The 23,867-nt window shown below is 41.8% G+C and overlaps 1 pseudogene; it reads right to left on the bottom strand.

Moving 5' to 3' along the window:
* Positions 1-7,062: 7,062 nt before the first annotated feature.
* LOC126070906 (serine/threonine-protein kinase MARK2-like) lies at positions 7,063-8,348 on the bottom strand (annotated as a pseudogene).
* Positions 8,349-23,867: the final 15,519 nt, after the last annotated feature.

Below are 23,867 nucleotides of genomic sequence, written 5' to 3'. Positions count from 1 at the left end.
GCTGACCTTGGAGGTTTTGGCCGCCCCACCCATAGTTCACTGAAGCTGGAGGCCTGCGGGGCTGGCGGGCTCCTCAAAGCACCAGACTCCAGGCTTTGCTGAGTGGTCAGCGGGAATCCCCTAGGCCTGGGAAGAGGGTGACTACAGACGCTCGCGCCCCTTTCTCCTCCCTCTGCTTTTGCCCTGGCACCCAAGTCAGGACCTCAAAGCTGGCCCGGGTGAGGTTCTGCTGGGATAAGTGATGTCAGACTTGGAAAGCAGGATGGCGAGAGTTCCTCACATGTACTTTGGACATGTTACCAGAAGGGACCAGTCATTGGAGAAGGACGTCATGCTTGGGTAGGTAGAGAGTCAGCGAAAAAGGGAAAGACACACCATGAGATGGATTGACAGGGGCTGCAACAGTGGGCTCAAACATAACAAGGATTGTGAGGATGGCGCAGGACTGGGAAGTGTGCTTCATTCTGTTACATATAGAGTCACTATGAGCCAGAATGGATTCTAAGGCACCCAACAACAACGTTAGTGTCCATCAATTTCTGGACTCTTGTTCATTCCTTGATCTACTTGATTATCCTTACATCAATACAACACTTTCTTCATTACTGCAGCATTACAGAAAATTTAAAAAAATTTTGTTTTTCCCAAGGTTTGTTTGCATATAGTGCCCTGGTGCCAAAATGGTTAAGAGCTCTGCCGGTAATCACCCACTGATCTTTGGAAACCCTACAGGGCAGTTCTACTTTGTCCTATAGGGTCCCGGTGAGTAGAAATTGAGTCAATGGCAACAGGTTTAGTTGGGTTTGGGTTTGCATATCCACAAAGCCTACATCTACCTTCATACTTAATGATCAAAGACTAAATACTTTGCCCAGTGTAAAGGGGGAAATGAAAACATGCAACTCAGTAAGCCAGGTGCAATGTGAGAACAGTAGCCACTATGCCTGGACGCTCCTGAGTGGTCTATTGGAGCAAGAAAGACCAATGCAGTGGAAAGTATTTTAGAAGACAATGTTCAGCCCCCTGAATACACAACTGGGTAGGGAGACCTTCCTTAAAATCACTTGCATAAAAGTCACGTTCAACATCGAAATTTGTTATTGCTGTTGTTAGGTGCCATCAGGTCAGTTCCCACTAATACGGACCCTGTGTTCAACAGAATGAAACACTGCTTGGTCCTGTGCCAACCTCGTAATGGTTGTTATGCTTGAGCCCATTTTTGCAGCCACTGTGTCAGTGTATCTCCTCGAGGGCCTTCCTCTTTTTTGCTGAAGCTCTACCAAGCATAATGCCCTTTTTCAAGGATGGTCCCTTCTGATAACATGTCCAAAGTATGTGAGAGAAGTCTCGCCATCTTTGATTCTAAGGAGCATTTTGGTTGTACTTCTTCCAAGAATGATTTGTTTGTTCTTCTGGCAGTCCATGGTATATTCAATATTCATGGCCAACGCCATAATTCTAAGGCATGAATTCCTCTTCGGTCTTCCTTATTCATTGTCCAGCTCTCACATGCATATGAGGCGATTGAAAACACAGTGGCTTGGGTCAGGCACACCTTAGTCCTCAAAGTGACATCTTTGCTTTTTTTTTTAACACTTTAAAGAGGTCTTTTGCAGTAGATTTGCCCAATGCAATGCACATTTGTTTCCTTGACTGCTGCTTCCATGGGCATTGATTGTGGATTCAGTAAAATGAAATCCTTGACAACTTCGTTATTTTCTCCATTTATCATAATGTCGCTTATTGGTCCATTTGTGAAGATTTTTGTTTTCTTTATGTTGAGGTATAATCCATACTGAAGGCTGTAGTGTTTGATCTTCGTCAGCAAGTGCTTCAAGTCCTCTTCACTTTCAGCAAGTAGGGTTGTGTCATCCGCATATCACAGGTTGTTAATGAGCCTTTCACCAGTCCTGATGCACTGTTCTTCATATAGTCCAGCTTCTTGGATTATTTCCTTAGCATACAGATTGAATAAGTATGGTGAAAGAATACAACTCTGACACACACCTTTCGTGACTTTAAACCATGCAGTATCCCCTCGTTCTGTTCCAATGACTGCCTCTTGATCTATGTATAGATTCCTTATGAGCACAATCAAGTATTCTGGAATTCCCAGTCTTTGAACTGTTATCCATAATTTGTTGTGATGCACAGAGTCGAATGCCTTTGCATAGTCAATAAAACACAGGTAAACATCTTTATCATATTCTCTGCTTTCAGCCAAGATCCGTACAACATCAGCAGTGATATCCCTTGTTCCACGTCCTCTTCTGAATCTGGCTTGAATTTCTGGCAGCTCTTTGTCAATGTACTGCTGTAACCGCTTCTGAATGACCTTCAGCAGAATTTTACTTGTGTGTGATATTAATGATTATTGGTCAATAATTTCTGCATTCTGTTGGATCACCTTTTTTTGGAATGGGCATAAATAAGGATCTCTTCCAGTCAGTTGGCCAGGTAGCTGTCTTCCAAATTTTTTGGTATAGATGAGAGAGCACTTCCAGTGCTGCATCCATTTGTTGAAACATCTCAACTGGTATTCCATCAGTTCCTGGAGCCTTGTTTTTTGCCAGTGCCTTTAGTGCACCTTGGACCTCTTGGGAACCATCGGTTCTTGATCATATGCTACCTCCTGAAATGGTTGAACGTCAAGGAATTCTTTTTGGTACAGTGACTCTGTTTTCCTTCCATCTTCTTTTGATGCTTCCTGCATTGTTTTAATATTTTCCCCCTATAATCCTTCAATATTGCAACTCGAGGCTCGAATTTTTTCTTCAGTTCTTTCAACTTGAGAAATGCTGAGCATGTTCTTCCCTTTTGGTTTTCTATCTCCAGTTCTTCTCACATTTCATTATAATACTTTGTCTTCTGGAGATGCCCTATGAAATCTTCTGTTCAGCTCTTTGACTTCATCATTTCTTCCTTTTGCTTTAGCTACTCAACATTCAAGAACAAGTTTAATGGTTTCTTCTGACATCCATTTTGGTCTTTTCGTTCTTTCCTGTCTTTTTTAATGACCTTTTGCTTTCTTCCTGTATAATGTCCTTGATGTCATCCCACAACTCGTCTGGTCTTCGGTCATTAGTGTTCAATGCATCAAATCTATTCCTGAAATGGTCTCTAAATTCAGGTGGGATATACTCAAGGTCGTACTTTGGCTCTTGTGGACTTGTTCTAATTTTCTTCAGCTTCGAGATGTTTCAGAAATAGACTACAGGCCTTTCTTTTAAGGCATCTGTGGGTGGAGTTGAACCAGCAACTTTTTCGTTTGCTGTTGAGCTCATTGACTGTTTGCATCCCAAGGGACACCAGAAGGAGCTTGATGGCCCTGTTAGTGAATCAAATTGCTTCCCCTATCACAAGCTTCCCCTCCTCTGACCCTGAACAGATAAAGTTGGGAGTGTCTGTTTTGTTTTGAAGAAATGTTTGCTTCACATGTGCTAGGGGGACCTGAGTGAACCTGAGAGCAGAGATGTGGTAGAGATGCTAAAACCCTGAGAGGCCAAGCCCTGCTCAGTGACATTTCAGTGGGGGAACCAGCTTCATGGAGCCTGACGAGGATGTTGTAGAAGATCTGCTAAGTGGGATCTCACCCAGATATACATGTTGCGGTGCACACATGGCATGCAGGCCAAGAGGACTGTCTGGGTTGATAACTGATAGAACTATTCTGTGTTCTAGTCTTGGACTCTCTTTAACATTTCTTACAATTTTGATTTGGTTTTTACAAATTCCCTTAAGTTCTGTTTATCTGGAAATGACCTAATTTGCCATCGTATTTGAAAGACAGATTTGCTCTATATGTAATTTGTGCCTGGCAGTGTTCTTCCTTCAAGGCTTTATATATGTCACCCCATTGCCTTGTTGCCTGCATGGTTTCTGCTGAGTAGTCAGAGTTTATTATTACTGGTTCTCATTTGTAGGTGACTTTTGGTTTATCCGTAGCCACCCGCAACATTCTTTGTCTTTGGTTTTGGCAAGTTTGATTATGATATGTGTTGGTGACTTTCTTTTGGGGTCTACTCTATATGGGGTTCACTGAGCTTCTTGGATAGATATTTTCTCATCTTTTATGATATCAGGGAAGTTGTCTGCCAGCAAATCTTGAACAATTCTGTATTTTCTGTTATCCCCCATTCTGGTACTATGATCACTTGTAAGTTTTTCCTCTTGATAGTGCCCCACATACTTCTTAGGCTTTCTTCATTTTTTTTTAATTCTTTTTTTCTGATTTTTCCTTAAATAAATTGATGTCAAGATAAATTTATCCTCAGTCTCACTAATTCTGACTTTCATTGTCTCAATTCTGTTCCTATGATGTTCTATTGAGTTGTCTAATTCTGAAATTTTATTGTTAATTTTTTGGATTTCTAGTTGCTGTCTCTGTGATTTCTATCATCCTGTTAATTTTGTTCTCCTGTTCTTATATTGTCTTCCTGAATTCCTCTGTTGCTTTGTCTGTGTGCTCCTTGGCTTGATCTGAGTTTTGGTTGATCTCATTCTCTTGGAGAGCTCTGTATATTAGCCTTTTTAATTCTTTCTCAGGTGATTTCATTTCCTTATGTTCCTCCAGAAGGTTTCCTGGTTCTTTATTTTGGACGCTTGCTGGAGCCATCTTGACCTACTTCTTTATGTGATTGTTATTAAGTTATTATATTTATTTATTTTGTGTTTGTTTACCATGTCCTTTTTGTTTTGTTTTGATTTTCCCAGGTAGGCTGGGTGTGTGAGCTACTTTGTTGGCGTCTTTGAAGGTCTCACATCACGTCTCCAGGTGGTCAGAGCAGCTACTAGGTATGTAAGCCCAGGAGTCTGTTCACTTTTCTTGTGGGAGTGGGCATAGGTGTCCAGGCTGTTGTTCATCAAGTCTGTGGTGCAGACTCTCACCTACAGTCCTAGATGGGCAGGACTGCATAGGGGTGTTCGGTGCAAGCACAGGTTTCTGACTGCAGGAGGGGGCTATGTGCAGAGCAAGACAGGGTGCTGATGGCTCCTCTTGGGTGCCTAGGTGGAGGGCATGTCCTTGTCCCCTCGAGTGCATAGTGTGGAGGGGAGGGTATTGCAGCTCGTCCTTGGGTACCCAGGGCTTCTGGCTGGAGGGACTGGGAGGCACCTCTTATTCTCAGACCCCTGTTGTGGGAAGTTAGATAGAGTGGTGGTACCACCAGCCCTCAGACCCCTGGTGTGGGTGGTTGAAGCACCTGCTTAGGGGGTAGGGTGGTATGAAATGTCACATATTTGCAGCTCCACCTTGGCTGCCATTGTTTAAAATGTGCTTCAGGCGTATGCCCTGCTGTTTTATGGTGATGAGGGCATGTGGTGTTGAACCGGCCAACATAGTTATGGGCAAGTGTGAAGGGTGCTGTAAATCCGTGGACCCCCTATGCCAGTGGCTGGGCGAAGTGGCTGTGAGACTGGTGTGGGAGCAGAGAACCCTAAGTTCCCAGCATAGGGGGTGTGGCATTTTTTAGTATTGTGGGATTGGTGTCAGAGAAGAGTGGAGTTGGGGGTGAATAAGGGGAAGGAATCACTTCTTCTCTGTGAAACTCTGGGAGGGGGAGGGGTTGTTTTGCCCCAGTGCACTAGGTTAGAAGTTTGCACTTAACTGTTATAGGTCTGGTGTCATTCCTACTTGGCTCTAGAGGCATTTGCAGATTAGCTGCTGCTTGGCTACACCCGATGTGATGACGCTTGTCTTTAAATGTTGTTCCTTGTCTCAGCCTGTGTGAGCTACACTGACTTAGCTAACAGGGCACTGGCAATCTTGCTATCGGTACTTCTCTGCTGCTTTTGGATTGTCTAACCTCCCTCCTGCTGCTCAGTTCGATTCTTCAGCTTTGTCTTTGATGATTAGGGTTCCTAGATTGTCGTATATAATTGATTCACTTGTTTTTTCGGGTCTTTGTTCTAAGAGGAACAACAGGCAGTGTCTGACTATTCCATCATCTTGGCTGCACTCCTCTGGGAGTGTCTGTTGTGGTTTGAAGGAATGTTTTCTTCACGTGTGGTAGAAGGGACCTGCATGAACCTGAGAGAAAAGATGTGGTGGAGATGCTCAAACCTGGAAAGGCCAAGCCATTCTCAGTGAAGTTTACAGGGAAGAACTAGCTCCATGAACCCTGATGAGATGATGTGGATGACCTGCCAAGTGCGGGATGCCAGTAGCTGTGAGTGGAATCTCACCCAGACATACGTGCTGCTGTGCACACATGGCACACAGGCCAAGAGGACTTTGTGCAGTGGAGGTTGAAGGTGTGCACAAGAGTGGTGGAGCCACTGGTTGGTGATTTTTCAACAAGATTCGAGTGAAGAGAATTTCAGGCACCTCTGTGGCCTTTAAGAACTTTGCCTCCCAAAATTACCAAGGAGCTTAACCTATGAACTTCTCTGTTCTCCTAGGCAGCTGCTGGCACCATGTTAAAGTACAAGTTCCCTGGAAAGTTTTGAGGCAATGCTATCGAAGGCTTCAGACGTGCCTGAAATTCTCTTCAGTTTCACCCCATTGAGAGTCTGCTGAGGCAGTGTGCACACCTCCATCCTCCACTGAATGAAGTCTTCCTGTCCTGGTGTGCCATTCAAACATAGCAGCGTGTATTTGTGGGTGAGATCCCACTCACAGCCATTGGCATCCAGCACTCGGCAGATCTCCTGCCTCATCTCCTTGGGTTCCATGGAGCTGATGATCTTCATCTTCCACGTAAACTTGAGAGAGTGAGGCTTGGCCTCTCAGGGTTTGAGCATCGTCTCTACAGCTTTGCTTTCAGATACCTTCGGGTCCTTTTTGACACACATAAAACGAAGATACCTTCTCCTGATCTTAAAGAACCTCCCAGTGGCCCCCTGCTTGCCCTGGCTGCTTACGAAGGGAGAGGCTGGGGTCAAAGCCTGGGGCATTTTCGGCTGGTCAGGTACCTCCTGCACCCGCTCATCATTTAATGAGCTTAATTTTAACACTCCCTGGGAGAAACTGGTTCCCTCTGGGGCTCCACTACTCTTGTCGATGGTGTGGGCTGAGGAGGAGCCACAGAAAGACATTGGGGGGCTGTACTGGGCTGTGGCACCTCACTGTTTCTCACCTTGGCACACAGTCCAGAGGTCTGGTTGGGCTGTGCTTAGGCTGTCCTGGATTCCTGGTGCAGGTGGGACATGGCCATTAGATAGACCGTTCAAAGAATTGTGGATGTAGTAATCATACGTGGGAATGGCAGGCTTGGTGGAACTACACTGTTTGGGTTTAGCACAGGTGGTAGGATGCACCTCATGGGGTGAGGAAGAAGTGTGGCTATTGGTGCAATGGGCTGCAGCTTGGGGTTCCAGGGTGCTGCTGTGGCTCTCCATCTCAGATGTGTTGTGACCCAGAAGCAGATAGGTGGCCATCACGTCATTGTACTTTTGGTTCAACAGGAAGTCATGAATCTCTTCCTGTGCGTAACCCATGTTCACCATCACCTCAATGCACCAGGGGTCATCATAGTCTGGGAGTGGCTGGACATATAGCCTGTTTTTCTTTATGGCCCACCTTCATCCATAGATGTCCTGGGATCTCCTCTAATGTGGCTCTCTTTTTTGGGTCACGAATGAAAATTTTGCTCAGCAGTTATTAACACTGTGTAGACATGTGGAAAGGAATATCATATTGTCCTTCCAGTACCTGCTCTCACAGCTTCAATAAGGTCTTTCCACCAAAAGGCAGAGATGCACTTACCATGAAGTACAGGATGACTCCCAGGCTCCACACATCCACTGGGGGTCTGTCATACTTTTCTCCCTGAAAGAGTATAAGGGGAACTTATACTCTTGTAAGGGAATAAGGAGGACTGCCACAGAAGATATCCAGCTTGTTTCCCGTGGTGAATTCAGTTCCAAAGCCAAAGTCTGCAAGTTTGATGTTCATTTCCTCATCCAATAGCAGGCTTGCTGTTCTCAGATCCCTATGAACAATACCCTTGTTGTGACAATACTACATCACCAACACTATTTAGTGAAATTTTCTTTGGGCCTCTTTTTCACTCATCAAAGCATGAATCACTAGGTGATAAAACATGTCCCCTCCACTTGCATATTCCGTCACTATATTGAGGGTGTTCTCATACTCCATCACTTGAAACAGCTTTACAATATTTGGATGATGGAGAGCCTTCATAATTTTTATTTTTTGGTATAGTCTCGAGGTTGGAGGACGTCTGTTGGATCTTGTCAGCTGTTTTAATCAGTACCTCTTTGCCAGTGTTGATGTGCTGGGCCAACTTGGCCCTGGCAAATGTCCCGTTGCCAATGGTTCTGAGGAGGTGGTAATGTCCCACATGGGTTTCCTTCTCAGCAGAGAAGGCTAAGTGGCTCCATAGCATGTTGGATGTGCAGTCAAGGCGTAGTGGGCTTTGGGATAAGAGATGCCCTTGTGGTAGTATTAAAAATGGAAAAGTGATGACTAAAAACCTAATGAAATATGGAAAAAATGAGAAAAATAAGTTAAAATGTAATAGAAAAGATAAAAGGAGAAAAAATTAAAACTTTAAAAGAAAAAACTTGTGAAAGCTAAAAACATAACTGGAAAAAATGAAATACATCGAATGAAAGTGACCAAAATAAAAGAATAAAAGTAAAATGAAAACTCAGTAATCAGAAAAATAATAATCTACAAGTTTGAAGTGATGTAAAACAAAAGAGGTAAGGAAAATTAATAAAATGGGAAATTTAAAAACATATTGAAAAGATAGGAAAACAAAAGAACTGAATGCAAAAGGATATACAAGAGAAAAATATAGAAATGAAAAGAATAAATTAAAAAGGAATAATATGACAAAACTAAAAAATAAAGAAAAAGATTAAATGTGAATATCAAAGAATACAGAAATGAGAAAAAATGGTAAATGGAAAATAAAGCAATAAAGAAAAGGATAAAGAAAAAAGATAAAAACATAAGATATAAATGAAAAAGGTAAATGAGAACAGCAAAAGGAGGAAATGGAAAATTAAGATTAAAATGGCAAAAGGTAAAAAATTGTAAGCAAGATAAATGCTATATATAAACACAAAACAATAAATAAAGGGTCAAGAAAAAGGCAATAAACAATTAAAAAAGGATAAGAGCAGATATAAAATGACAAAAGTAAAATAATAGTAAAATGATAAAGAAAAAATAAGTACATAGAAAAAGTAAAATGAAAAATTGAGGAAATAAAGGGAAAGGAAAATAAATGAAAAAATAACAAAGGAATGAAGGAAAACAAGGAAAAGTAGAAACAGAAAAGAGTAAGGACAAAATAAGAAAAGCTAATAATGAAATAGACACAAACCCCACAATTTGAAGAGAATACAAGCTAAGTTCGATCACAGTCTCTCAGGTCGCTGAAACAGTTTCCTGAGCTAGAAGGACCACAAATTTAGGTGTCCAGGGACTTATACACGGGCTTGGAGCTCCAAACAATTGACTCTTTATGAGGTTGCCGCAAGAAATGGACCAGTCAAGACTGGGGATAATTCACTGTGCCTTCACTTTTTGGTCTCAAAAATACCCATTTTTTCAAAAAGAAAAATGTGTGTGTGTGTGTATTGTATATAGGGAGAGAATTCCACAGAGCTTTTCTTTCTTTTTTTTATTGATTTTCATATTTTTTATTGTGTTGAAAATATACATAACAAAACATGCCATTTCAACAATTTCTACCTGTACATTTCAGTTAATTGATTATATTCTTCAAGTTGTGCAAGCATTCTCGCTGTTATTTTCCAAATCATTCCACTACCTTTAACAGAAACTCAGTGCCCCTAATCAAAAACTCTTCCTTTTCCCCTCCTTGTCGCCCCTGGTAACCACTAATAACCTTTGTCTTGTGTATATTTGCTCATGTCCTGAATTATTTTGCTCAGGTTGGTGTTTTCAGGCTTCATGTTTTTGTATACATCAGGACTTCATTTTTTGCGGGGCGGGGCGGGGGGTCTGTGATATTCTATTGGGAGTCCCTGGCTTGCAGCAGCAGTTAAGTGCTCATCTACAAGGTTTCAGGTTCAAACCCACCCAGAGGCTTCTCACAAGACAGGCGCAGCGATCTGCTTCTGAAAAGTCACAGCCTTGAAAACCCTATGGAGCAGTTCTACTCCATTGTGTGTATGTAGAAGATTTTGTGTGTTCATCTCTTGGTGGACATTTTGGTTTCCATCTTTTGCCTATTGTGAAAAGTGCTACAGTGAATATTGTTGTACAGATTTCTGTTTGCCTCCCTACCCTCACTTCTTCTGGAATTGGGATTGCTGGGTTGTATGCTTCTACAACTCCCCAAACTAAAGAATCAAAATCTTTCCCTGAGACCAGAAGAACTAGATGGTGCCCAGCTACAACCAATGACTGCCCTGACAGGGAACTCAACAGAGAACCCCTGATGGAGCAGGAGAGCAGTGGAATGCAGATCTCAAATTCTCATAAGACCAGACTTAATGGTCTGACTGAGACTAGAAGGACCCCAGTGGTCATGGACCCCAGACCTTCTTTTGGCTCAGGACAGGAACCATTCCCAAAGCCAACTCTTCAGACAGAGATTAGACTGGACAATGTGTTGGAGAGGGATGCTAGTGAGGAGTGAGCTTCTTGGATCAGGTGGACACTACGTTGGCATCTCCTGCCTGGAGGGGAGATGAGGGGGTAGAAGGAGTTAGAAGTTGGGAAAATGGACACGAAAAAGGGGATTGGAGGGAGGGAGCAGACTGTCTCATTTGCAGGAGAGCAATTGGGAGTATGTAGCAAGGCGTATACAAGTTTTTGTGTGAGACTGACTTGATTTGTAAACTTTCACTTAAAGCACAATGAAAATTAAAAAAAAAAAAAAGAAAAAAAATCAATGAATAAGGATCAAAGCAAATATGGCTCCAAAAAAGATTGCCAGCTCTACCCTGCCTACTCGGTAATTATTCCTTTGATTTTCAAACCTGTTAATAGATATTACAATACTGGTAAACTAATAAAACTGCTGAAGAAAGTAGTGAAAATATGTGAGAGCAAGGAATATATAAGCCTTGTAAATTTGAAGTCTTGGTGGCAGGCATGACATTCCAAGGGCTTAGAGATTACCTCACAGAAGCCAAGGGTAAAGTCCAGACATTTTTGGGGGGCAAGGTTAAATTATTTACTGCACAGGCCATCCCCTGGTCTTTGGCCAAGACTCTCTTACAGCAAAATGATCATATCCCCAACATTTGAAGGAGCCACTGTGGCATAGGGGTATATTTAAAGGAAAAACTCGACTACCCTACAAAGCTATTGCATACGTTTTAATATTTTTGTCTCTTGATCTACCACTATTTGTGCCTTATGATAAAGTTGTGGAGAACTATTTAGCAGAGAAATTTGCTGATGGTTAGGTAAATCCAGTTATTCAGTAAACCAATCATTCCCATCAGTATTACATCATAAGAAGACTTTAAACTTCCCAATGCGTTTGACAATCAGTATCAACGTTATAATCTTACCAACGATGCCAATGTTACACCTTTAATGCACTATCGTTAGTAGATGTAACCTGAAAAATAAGAGTCAAAAGTTACTGGCACTCTACTAAAGCCCCATTCAGTCATTATCAATTAGATCAGTCTATCATCACATCGTATTACCAAAATGTTTCCCAGAGCATTGCCACTCAGGTTTTCAGGATTCCGTTTGACTTTGTCAGGTTCCAGAAGCAGGGGAGGCTTCATACGGCAACATGTGGCTTTACCCTTTCAAGCATGATGTGTAAATGAGCTAAGAGACAATATTATTGCTTGCTTTGAACCTCTTTTTGGGCACCAATGTAGTACTGGATTTTCCTCACTGAATAACCCATTTATTCATTATTTTATACCAATGTATTATTCCTCTTTCTTTCCATATGTAGTTAATTTTTACCCAAAATTTACCACTTTTGGAAGGGAAGTTAGGTCTGTCACTGTGTTGGTCCAGATTGCTGGCAGCAATACTAGCCTAGCAAGAGCCTTCTTCTCACTCCATTCCCATTCATATAACACAGGATTGTATAGATAAGGAACTACTGAGCTATCTCGACCGCTATACAATGTAGCTGCATTCATTGCTAACCCCAATTTTGCTTAATGTTTTGAAGGCACAGTCCACCCGATCAGATTCTTGAGAGTTCTAACACAAAGATTTAAACATATAGTTTCAGTTTCTTGCTTAGGAGTCATCCACAGTTGCAGCACTGATCCTGGCACCAATTAATTGTATCAGGTAGGGGGGAAAAAAAAGAAAGTTGAGGTGTTGTGGGAAAGAATTGTAGAGTCATGCCAGCATCCTCTTCTAACCTCCCTTCCTATGATGCCCCAGGAAAGTAGAGGAATTTATCAGGTTGGATTGCTCCCTTGGCCCCCTTCATCTTAAGTGTGAGCACATACTCATGAAGGTAAGCCAGCCCTATATGCCTTTATTGTTGTTTTTGTTAGGTGCTGTCAAGTAGGTTCTGACCCATAGTGAGCCCATAATAAGAAAATGAAACACTGCCCAGTCCTGTGCCATCTTCATAATCATTATTATGCTGAAGCCCATTGTTGCAACCACTGTGACAATCCATCTCATTGAGGGTCTTCTTTTTTGCTGACTCTCTACTTCACCAAGCATAATGTCCTTGTCTGGAGCCCTGGTGGTGTAGTGCTTAAGAGTTAACCATAAGGTGAGCCGTTCGACTCCACCAGCTGCTCCTTGGAAACTCTATGGGGCAGTTCTACTCTGTCCTATAGGGTTGCTATGAGTTGGAATCGACTTGACAGCAATGGCTTTGGTTTTTTTTGCTTTTAATGCCCTTCTCCAGGGACTGATCCCTCCTGATAACATGTCCAATGTACTTGAGATGAAGTCTCGCCATCCTTGCTTCCAAGGAGCATTCTGGCTGCATTTTCTCCAAGACTGATTTGTTCATGCTTCTGGAAGTCGACATTATATTCAATACTCTTCAGCAGTGCCATAATTCAAAGGCATCAATTCTTCTTCGGTCTTCCTTATTCATTGCCCAGCTTACACATGCATATGAGGCAACTGAAAACACCATGGCTTGGGTCAGGCATACTTTAATCCTTAAAGTGACATTTTTGCTTTTCAACACTTTAAAGAGGCCTTTTGCAGATTTGCCCAATGCAATATGTCATTTGATATCTTGACTGCTGCTTCCATGGACATTGTGGATCTAAGAAAAATGAAATCCTTGACAACTTCAATCTTTTCCCTGTTTATTATGATGTTGCTTATTGGTACAGTTTTGAGGATTTTTGTTTTCTTTACACTGAGGCACAATACAAACTGAAGGATGTAGTCTTTGATCTTCATCAGTAAGTGCTCTTCACTTTCAGCAAGCAAGGTTGTGTTATCCACATAATTCAGGTTGTTAATGAGTTTTCCTCCAATCCCGATGCCCCGTTCTTCTTCATAGAGTGCAGCTTCTCAGATTATTTGCTCAGCACACATATTGAATAAGTGTGGTGAAAGGATACAATCCTGATGCATACCTTTCTTGATTTTGAACCTCTCAGTATCCCCTCATTCTGTTTGAACAACTGCCTCTTGGCCTATGTACAGGTTCCTCAGGAGCACAATTAAGTGTTCTGGAATTCCCATTCTTCTCAATGTTATCTATAATTCGTTATGAACTACACAGTCAAATGCCTTTGCCTAGTCAATAAAACACAGGTAAGCATCTTTCTGATACTCTCTTCTTTCAACCAAGACGCATTTGACATCAGCATCCCTGTCCCCTTCTGAATCCAGCTTGAATATCTGGCAGTTCCCTGTTGATGTACTGTTGCAACCCCTTCTGAATGATCTTCAGCAAAATTTTACTTGTGTGTGATATTAATGATATTGCTTGGTAATTACTGCATTCCGTTGGATCACCTTTCTTTGGAATGAGCACAAACACAAATCTCTTCCAATTGGGGCCAGGTAGGTGTCTTCCAAATTTCTTGGCATAGACAAGTGAGAGCCTCCAGCACTGCATCCATTTGCTGAAACATCTCTATTGGTATTCATCAGTTCCTGGAGCCTTGTTTTTCACCAATGCCATCAGTGTAGCTTGGATGTCTTCCTTCGGTACCATCAGTTCTTCATCATATGTTACCTCCTGAAATGGTTGAACATCAACAAATTATTTTTGGCACAGTGACTCTGTGTATTCCTTCCACCTTCTTTTGATGTTTCCTGTGTTGTTGCTTAATTTTTCCCTATAGAATTCTTAAATATTGTAACTCTAGGCTTGGACTTTTTCTTCAGTTCTTTCAGCTTGAGAATGACAACCGTATTCTTCCCTTTTGGTTTTTCAACTCCAGCTCTTTGCACATTGCATCATAATACTTTACTTTGTCTTCTCAAGCCACTTTTTAAAATCTTCTGTTCAGCTCTCTTACTTCATCATTTCTTCCTTTCACTTTAGCTATTGTACTTTCAAGAGCCCACCACGTATCTATCAGCTTGTAGTACTGTTGTGGCTTGTGTGTTTCTCTGATACTTGAAGCTTTGCTTCTGGTTTTTGAAATACCAGCAGGGCATTCTTGGTGGACAAGTTTCAGTGGAGCTTCCAGGCTAAGAAAGACTAGGAAGAAGGACATGGCAGTCTACCTCTGAAAAAAATTGGCCAGTAGTAACCTTATGAATAGCAGCAGAACATTGTCTGAAATAGTGTCAAGGATTTTATTTTCCTTGGATCCACAATCAATACTCATGGAAGCAGCAGTCAAGAAATCGAATAAGCCAGCACAACTTGTACAAAGCAAGGTCATGGAAGCTCCATAGACACATCCAAACTTCCTGAGGGATCAAATTGCTGGGCTGAGTGCTGTGGTGACCGTGGTACTGGGGAACATCTAGCTCAATTGGCATAACATAGTTTATAAAGAAATGTTCTACATTCTACTTTGGTGAGTAGTGTCTGGGGTCTTAAAAGCCCGTGAGCAGCCACCTAAGATACTGCATTAGTCTCACACCTTTGGAAGCAAGGAAGAATGAAGAAAACTAAACACACAAGGGAAAGATTAGTCCAAAAGACTAATGAACCACGTCTATCATGGCCCCCACAAGACTGAGTCCAGCACAGCTAGATGATGCCCAGCTACCACCACTGACTGCTCTGACAGGGATCACAATACATGGTCCTGGATAGAGCTGGAGAAAAATATAGAACAAAATTCTAACTCACAAAAAAATACCATACTTATTGGCCTGACAGAGACTGGAGAAACCCCGAGAGCATGACCCCTGGCCACCCTTTTAGCTCAGTAATGAAGTCACTCCTGAGATTCACCCTTCAACCAAAGATGAGACTGGCCCATAAAACAAAATGAGAGTAAAGGGGCACAACAGCCCAGGGGCAAAGACTAGAAGGCAGAAGGGGACGGGAAACTTGGTAATTGGAAACCAAAGGTTGAGAAGGGAGAGTGTTGACATGTTGTGGGGTTGTTAGCCAATGTCATAAAATAATATGTGTACTAGCTGTTTAACGTGAAACTAGTTTGTTTTGTAAACCTTCATCTAAAGTGCAATAAAAAAAGGAAAAAAAGAAATCAAATTACTCACTGTATTGGACAAATCTGCTGCAAAAGACCTCATTAAAGTGTTGAAAAGCAAAGATATCACTTTAAGGACTAAGGTGTACCTGACCCAAACCGTGGTGTTTTCAATCTTGTCATATGCATGTGAAAGCTGGACAACGAATAAGGAAGACCCAAGAAGAATTGATGCCTTTGAATTGTGGTGTTGACAAAGAATATTGAATATACCATGGACTGCCAGAAGAACAAACAAATCTGTCTTGGGAGAAGTACAATCAGAATGCTCATTAGAAGCAAGGATGGTGACTTTGTCTCACGTACCTTGGTTATGTTATCAGGAGGGTTCAGTCCCTGGAGAAGGACATCATGCTTGGTCGGGTAGAGGGTCAGGTAAAAAGAGGAAGATCCTCAAGGAGATGGATTGACACAGTGGCTGCAACAATGGGCTCAAGCATAGCAACAATTGTGAGGGTGGCTCAGGACCGGGCAGGGTTTCGTTCTGTTGTACGTAGGATGGCTATGAGTCAGCACCTAACAACGACAACAACATATTCAAGAGCAAGCTTGAGTCTCTTCCGACATTCATTTAGGTCTTTTCTTTCTTTCCTGTCTTTGAAACGACCTCTTGCTTTTCTCATGTCCTTGATGTCATTCACATTTTGACTGGTCCTCGGACATTGGTATTAAATGTGTTAAATCTATTCTTGATATATACACCTTCACATCTCCCCATTTTAGACAATACAGTGTTTCAGTTCTCATTCCAATTTTCAATTACACCATAACTCTGAGGGTGAAAGTGCACTCCTCAGTCTTATGTGATGTGACAATGGCACATTGATATACTGTATTCTGTTTCAGCTCTTTTGTAATATTTTGAGGAGTCCTAGTGCCACAGTGGTTAAAGCACTTGGCTGCTAACCAAAAGGCCGGAGATTCAAACCCACCAGACACTCCACAGAAGAAAGATGTTGCAGTCTGCTTCTGTAGAGATTACAGCCTTGGAAACCCTGTGGGACAGTTCTCCTCTGCCCTAGGGGGTTGCTATGAGTTGGAATCAACTTGACAGCAATGAGTTTTTTTTTTTTTTTAAAATAGTGTTTTGAGTATTTGAATATACCTTCGAGTATGTAAATCCCAGTCCAGAGTAAGCATCTGTTTCTCTCAGGACCCATTTGTAGTCTCCTTGGGCTACCAGCATCAGGTTGATTTGCAGCTATGCACAGGGCCTTTCCCCTGGTGAATCTGCCCTATAGCCATCTGCAGTTCCTGTCTCACTGGTTGGCAGACAGAACCGTTCTCATTGGGATTTTGTGCCTCTGAGAGTGGAGGAGAAATATTTCTAAATTTAGTCAATTTCTGCATTGCTGCAGCTCTCCTATGCCCACCCATTCTATGGAACATCTCAAGGGAGCACACTGCCAGTTCTAATCCACTTCTGTTCCTGAAAATGGGTCCTTCTTTTGGGCATCAACATGTTCTACTTTAATGCACCCCTTAAGTTCCAATAGTTATTTCCTTAAAGTTATGCCCCATATAGGCATCTCTATAAAAGGTCAGTTTTCTATTACACATCCACCTGATTCTACGGCCAGGCCATTGGCCACTGCCTGTTAGTAAAAACCCAAACATGGGGGCAAATAACATGCAATTCAGCCCACTACATTGATTTCTTTTTATCTTATTTAATCAGATAGGATGTTATCCACCTCTAAACTGCTACTTGTAAACAAAGCAGCTATTTGTTGGCCATTCGAAAGCTGTTCATAGGATAATGCCCAAGTGGCAATAGGATTGGGAAGCTTCTTTGGTGGTTCTAAAGTCAGTCCCAGGGAAAAAGAGGTTATCTGATTGTGAATATAATGAGTACCTCTTTGCATTCTCTCAGTAGCATGTTCCAGTGCAAACAATTTCCAATTTATTATAGAATTCTTCTGGGCATGCCATTAGAGTGTTTCTCCAATATCACCCAAGATATTATGGCTATTTCAAGATTCGAGGTTATTTTATGTCCTTTAGTTATGGGGCATTTTCAGTTAATATCCACAAGCAAGCTAGTAATTATTTCTCAAATGGAAATTTTCTAATCCAAAATTTTAGCAGTCATTGCTGGGTAGTGCTCCCATGCTTTTACCATAAGCTGCAGTCCACATAAGGACTCTAAGACTCCTTTCAAGTAGTTTTACGGATTGTTATTGTTGTTAGGTGCTGTTGAGTCAGTTCCAACTCATAGAGACTCTATGTACAACAGAACAAAACACTGCCCAGGTCTGCGCCATCCTCACAATTGTTGCTATGCTTGAGCCCATTTTTGCAGCCACTGTGTCAAACCCTGGTGGCATAGTGGTTAACAGCTACAGCTGCAAACCAAAAGGTCGGTAGTTCGAATCCCCCAGGCACTCCTTGGAAACCATGTGGGGCAGTTCTACTCTGTCCTATAGGGTTGCTATGAGTCAGAATCAACTGGATGGCAATGTTTTTTTGTTTTTGGTGTAAATACATCTCCTTGAGGGTCTTCCTCTCTTTCACTGACCCTCTGCTTTACCAAGTATGATGTCATTCTCCTGGGACTGGTCCCTCCTGATAACATGTCCAAAGCACTTGAGACAAAATCTTGCCATCCCTGCTTCTAAAGAGCATTCTGACTGTACTTCTTCCGAGACAGATTTGTTCATTCTTCTGGCAGTCCATGGTATATTTGATATTCTTTGCCAACACCATACCTCAAAGGCATCAATTCTTCAGTTTTCCTTATTCATTGTTCAGCTTTTGCATGCATATGAGGCAACTGAAAATACCATGGCTTGGGTCAGGCACACCTCAGTCCTCAGAGTGACATCTTTGCTTTTTTTTTTTTCTAACACTTTAAAGATGTTATTTTTGTACCAGACTTTCCCAGATAAGAATTAGCAATATTCCCAGATGTGGAATATGCATCCTTCTAAATCAAATAAACTGACCAGACACTGGACGTATTACATATTTTGTCTCCTAGTTACCCCATACTGTTCCAAATTAACAACCTCTGTGGGCTCAGTCAATCTTCTTGGTTTTCATTTAGCATGTTTAATAAATATTGTCTAAGGGTGGGTTTGGTTTGTCCTCTGTTTTACAATACTAAGTAAGGGAAGCATTCCTCCAGTAAGACATAGTATCTATTTCCATAAAACATTCAGGTAAAGGAGATGCAACTACTTCACATAAAGTCCATTGAAACATTCCAGTTTTCATTCAAACTGTCACCTTGATCCCACCAACCACTGCATTCTCATATCCTCCCAATATAACTATAGCCCCTGTTAGGACTTCCCCAACAGGATTTTCAACCACAGTGCATGGGGACTCCATGTCAAGAAGTCCCAGAAATGTCTCTTCTCCACACTCTGACCATTTTACCAACTCATGCATATGGCCTTGGGTTCTTGGCCAGGGGTTGGGCCAAGGAATCCAGACCCTTTCTTCATACCCCACCTTGATTAGATTGCAGGATCATCAGCTCAGGAGATTCAAGGTCAGGTCAAAGTCAATATTGTCTGACAGCTTTTTTAATTCCTCCAAAGTAGGGTTAATAGGTCACCCATTCTTCTTCCTCAACCCGTCCTGAAATAATGCCAGATTAATCTTCCTGAAGTATAGCTCTAAACATGTCACTTTTGTTCACTTATTTATTAATTCATCCACTCACTTATTCAATAAAAAATTATTGATGATTATTATGTACCAGAACCTGGGCTGAGTGGTGAGGACTAAGTACTGAAAAAGACAAAGACCCTATCCTCAAGATACTTGAGAGGAGGGATTGTGTTTCCATTTCTTTTTGTGGCCAACTGCATGTCTGAGACATACCAAAAAAAAAAAAAAAAAAGCCAATGCCATCGAATCAATTCCAACTCATAGTAAGACATAGAACACATAAACATAATTGTTCACCACAGGCATGAATCGGTAACGATTCTCACATTTATGAGACAAAGTCTTGCCATCCTTATGTTTATTTAGTGCCCCTATTGTGCCAGGCACCGTTGTAAGTGCTTTGCTAATTCGTTACTCACAACAACCAAATGAGGTATGTACTGTTTCACAAAAGAGGAAATGGAGCCACGAAGAGATTAATAAAATCATCCAAGGTTTCACAGACAGTAGGTGGCAGAGTTAAGCCAAGTGGCCTGACTCCAGAGCCAATACTCTTAATCTCTATAAATTAATGATTGAATTCAGAGTTCAGTAAAGAAGAAGACTCAAGAGGCAATTATCGAGCTATGAAAAAATACCCTTAATAGAAAATTAAAGGAACATTCAAGAAACATAGTGAATAAGACAGTGATTTTTGGAAAACCTGGTACCTACACACACAAAAAAAACCCAAATCAAATGAGTTGTCGTTGAGTCAGTTCTAACTCATGGCAGTCCACATACAGTATCTACACAATGTCCTTAAATTGCTCACAACTGCGCACTAAACAAAGTCCAAAGTTGTACCTTCAAATTAAAAAAAAATTTTAAACACCTGGATCCACTTTAAATCTATACTTTTTGCTTTATCCACTACTATCCTTCTACAAGTATCTTTTATACCTGCAATTTACTGATTCCCATCACAGCTCATCATTTCCAGCCATTTCCTGCCTCTACGCTTCTTCATATCTCTTAGTTAATAGAACCCAGATTTATCTAATGAATTCCTAAAATGTACCAAGCTTTGTAATGGACACCTCACGTATATGACTTACCACACTACCAAAGAACAATGAGACAGATGAGAGGGCTAAGGTTCTAAGAGGGGGAAGGTTGTACACAAGTTCCCAAAGCTATCAAGTAGCTGAACTTGGTTCCAAAAGCATGTCTGCCTGAGTTCAAAGCTAACAGCATTTCCTCTGAGACAGCTGCCTCTCTGCATTCTCACTCCCTGGAGTTCCTGAGCCCAAGTCAAAGGTAGTTTCTTTTTCTATGTCCTGAGATCAGATAAGTGGTTTATGGCACTCTGTGACACTGACAGCATTCTGTTGCATGGTATCATAATTCACCTAAAGACTGAGGCTTCCTTCCACCCAAGAGGGGCTGGTGTGTGCGCTATTGATGTAATTACTGATTCAATGAGCTAATCCCAAGCATCTTCCTTCCTTGCACACCTAAGCTTTCACCTACTTACTTTGGCACTTCATGTCCTTTCACAGCTCTTAAGAAAGCTTTTAGGTGTCAGGAACTGGCAGATTTAGTTGTTTACTTCATCTTATTGATAAGGCTCTACATAAGGAAGCATCACCCCTATCCCAGCTGTACCCCCACAACTTGATGCCCAGGGCCTGTCATAGCCTACAGAAATAAGGTGTGAATCTCTGTCCTTTGAGGAGCTCAAGTGAATCAGATACTAATAACTGTGTTATATATCATGGGCCTTGGAAAGGGCTGGCTGGCATTAGAGCTAGAGTAGGTTCAGAAGTGTGAATAAGAGTGGCTTTTGGATTCTGGGCTGGTAACTGAGTGCTGAATTGAGTCATGTAACTGGGTGCTGAATCTCTCAGCGTCTCTGAGAACACAGAGACTGCCCTCTTACACCTTCTACATTCTATTCTCGCTCTCTTTCTTCCCCCAAAGCACTTACTGGGCTATCTTTCCTCTTCTTGACATCATCACTCAGGGCTGAGTTAAATTGACTTAGTTTTCTTTCTAGGGAGCTCTGGTTCCAGAAGAAAACAAGAGGATGAAGTTACACCTTTGGGCCAGAAGGATGCCTTAGAGGCACTGGTAGACATCTTACTGGTCCAAAGAAGAAAAGCCGAGGTGGGGGATAAATTGTAGGAACTGAGGGAATATTTACAACTTCTGAGACAATAAGAAGTCAATTCCCAAGGCTACTTGTTAGACAAATTGTCCACTTTCCACTCTATTCCCTAAATAGTTTAGTTTCCTATAGGAGCTGGAACATAGCAGTGAGGAGTCTGTATTGACAATTTCTAGTCTTCAGAAGGCAACTAGAGAGCAAGATATGTTTTTCAACTTTTTTGGCACCCTTCCTCTTGGAACAAACTCTCCTAGTCTCCTAACTCATGTCTTCCCAACATCCACGGTTTCTCATAGAGGAAGATTCTATTCTTCTTTGAACCCATGTTTCTCAACACTCAGAGAACCAAGAGACAATCCAAACAGACCCCTAGAGTCACCCAGGACTCTAACACCAATAAATAAAACTGCTTTCAACTTCACTTCACCTCAATAGGGCAATTCTCTGTAAAGTCACAGTATCTTCCTTCCAGTTCTGCTAAGGGGGAAAGTAAAATTCACCCGATGGGCAAACACAAAGAGAGAGGCTGGGTGACTAAGAATGAAGCCAGATTCTCCCTGAGTATTGGTACCAGGGTGGTGTCACTGGAAGTCTCCTCTATTGCATTTTTAAGAATTTAGTTTTGTGAGGTCATCCACAAATGATGGAGTCAGGTGTCCATTCAATAAACACCCATGCAAAATGATTGACTCATTAAATGGCAGTTTTTTAAAAAATCTTTGTTGTTGTTGTAGTTAGGTGCCACTGAGTCAGTTCCAACTGTTGTGACCCTATCCACAACAGAATGACACTTTGCCTGGTCCTGTGCCATCCTCACAATTGTTGCTATGCCTGAGCCCATTTTTGCAAACACTGTGTCAATCCATCTCCTTGAGAGTCTTGCTCTTTTTCGATGACCTTCTACTTTACCAAGCATAATGTCCTTATCCAGGGACTGATCCATCCTGATAACATGTCTAAAGTATGTGAGATGTCGTCTCACCATCCTTGTTTCTAAGGAGCATTCTGGTTGTGCTTCTTCCAAGACAGATTTAGTTGTTCTTTTGGCAATTCATAGTATATTTAGTATTCTTTGCCAACACCACAATTCAAAGGCATCAATTCTTCTTTGGTCTTCCTTATTCATTGTCCAGCTTTTGCATGCATATGAGGTGACTGAAAACACCATGGCTTGGGTCAGGCACATCTTAGTCCTCAAGGTGACATCTTTGCTTTTTAACACTTTAAAGAGATTTCTTTCAGTCAATTTGTCCAGTGCAGTGAGTTTTAGATTTAATGGACATTTGCAGCTGTTTCTTCTCATTTTGTGTTGTGCCATATCAGCAAATGAAGGTCCTGAAAGCTTGACTCCATCTAAGTCATTAAGGTAGACTCTACTTTGAGGAGGCAGCTCTTCCCCAGTTGTATTCTGAGTACCTTCCAACCTGAGGTGCTCATCTTCCAACACTATATCAGACAATCTTCTGCTGCTATTCATAAGGTTTTCACTGGCTAATCCTTTTCAGAAGTAGACTGCCGAGTCCTTCCTAATCTGTCTTAGGCTGGAAGCTCAGCTGAAACCTGTCCTCCATGGATGACACTGCTGGTATTTGAAGACCAGTGGCATAGCTTCCAGCATCACAGCAACACAAAAGCCCCCACAGTACCACAAACTGACAGATGTGTGGGGGTAAAAATCTTTAGTTAATTAAAACGCAGAGAAATGTAGAAAGAATAATTTTGACCAGCAAATCTGGCAATTTTCTGTATGCATCAGCTTTATGTAACTAAAATCCTTGTACTTATCACCCAGCTTCAACAATTATCAACCCATGGTCTTGTTTTATCTATACCCTACCTACTTCACTATTTCCCTGGGATTATTTCAAAGAAAATTCCATATAGCATATGATTTCATCTTGTCTCTAAAAGTAATACCTCTTTATTAAAAATGTGGCCACAATACCATTCGCTCACTTTAAAACATTAATAATTACTGCATAATGGGAGCCAATATGGCACTATAGACAAAAGCACCATGCTGTACCTCCAGAGAACAGACCCAAAAACCAAGAAAAACAGAGACAATTGTCAATTCTGGAACCCTAAACATCAAATGAAGAGATAGAGAACTCAACCAAGCACCAAATGGAATAAAAAACCAGCAGAGAACAGAAAGCAAGGAAACAGATGAGGGGAGGCCCCCTATCAGCTAACGCAGCAAGGATTCACCATCGTGAACTCTTGTTGGAGATCAGTGGATAGGGAATATGGGAAAGGAGCTTCACAGAGCTCCCAGTAGGAGACAGAGCACCCAGTAACCAGTGATACTCACTTTCCCACCCTCCATCCTTCTTCCCCCTATTGGCCCCACCCACACTGGTGCCATTTCTGTGTTGCTGATGTTGCTTTTTTTGGCTTCTTTTGGTTTCTTCCCTGCCTCTCACCTCTACCCCTTCCTTTCTCTTAAACACCTGGCTCCATGTGCCATCTTTGCTTCTTCCTGACAGGCTGTGAATCCACTCGCCTGGGGAACTGCTTCCCTGGTTGACGCCTCCAAGCTGGTGGGACCCTGGGGCCTCTCTCT

This window comes from Elephas maximus, chromosome 3 (genome assembly GCF_024166365.1).
Source record: "Elephas maximus indicus isolate mEleMax1 chromosome 3, mEleMax1 primary haplotype, whole genome shotgun sequence".
Classification (NCBI taxonomy): domain Eukaryota; kingdom Metazoa; phylum Chordata; class Mammalia; order Proboscidea; family Elephantidae; genus Elephas; species Elephas maximus.
Note: the sequence above shows the minus strand (reverse complement) of the source record. Positions and strands in the feature narration are given on the sequence as shown.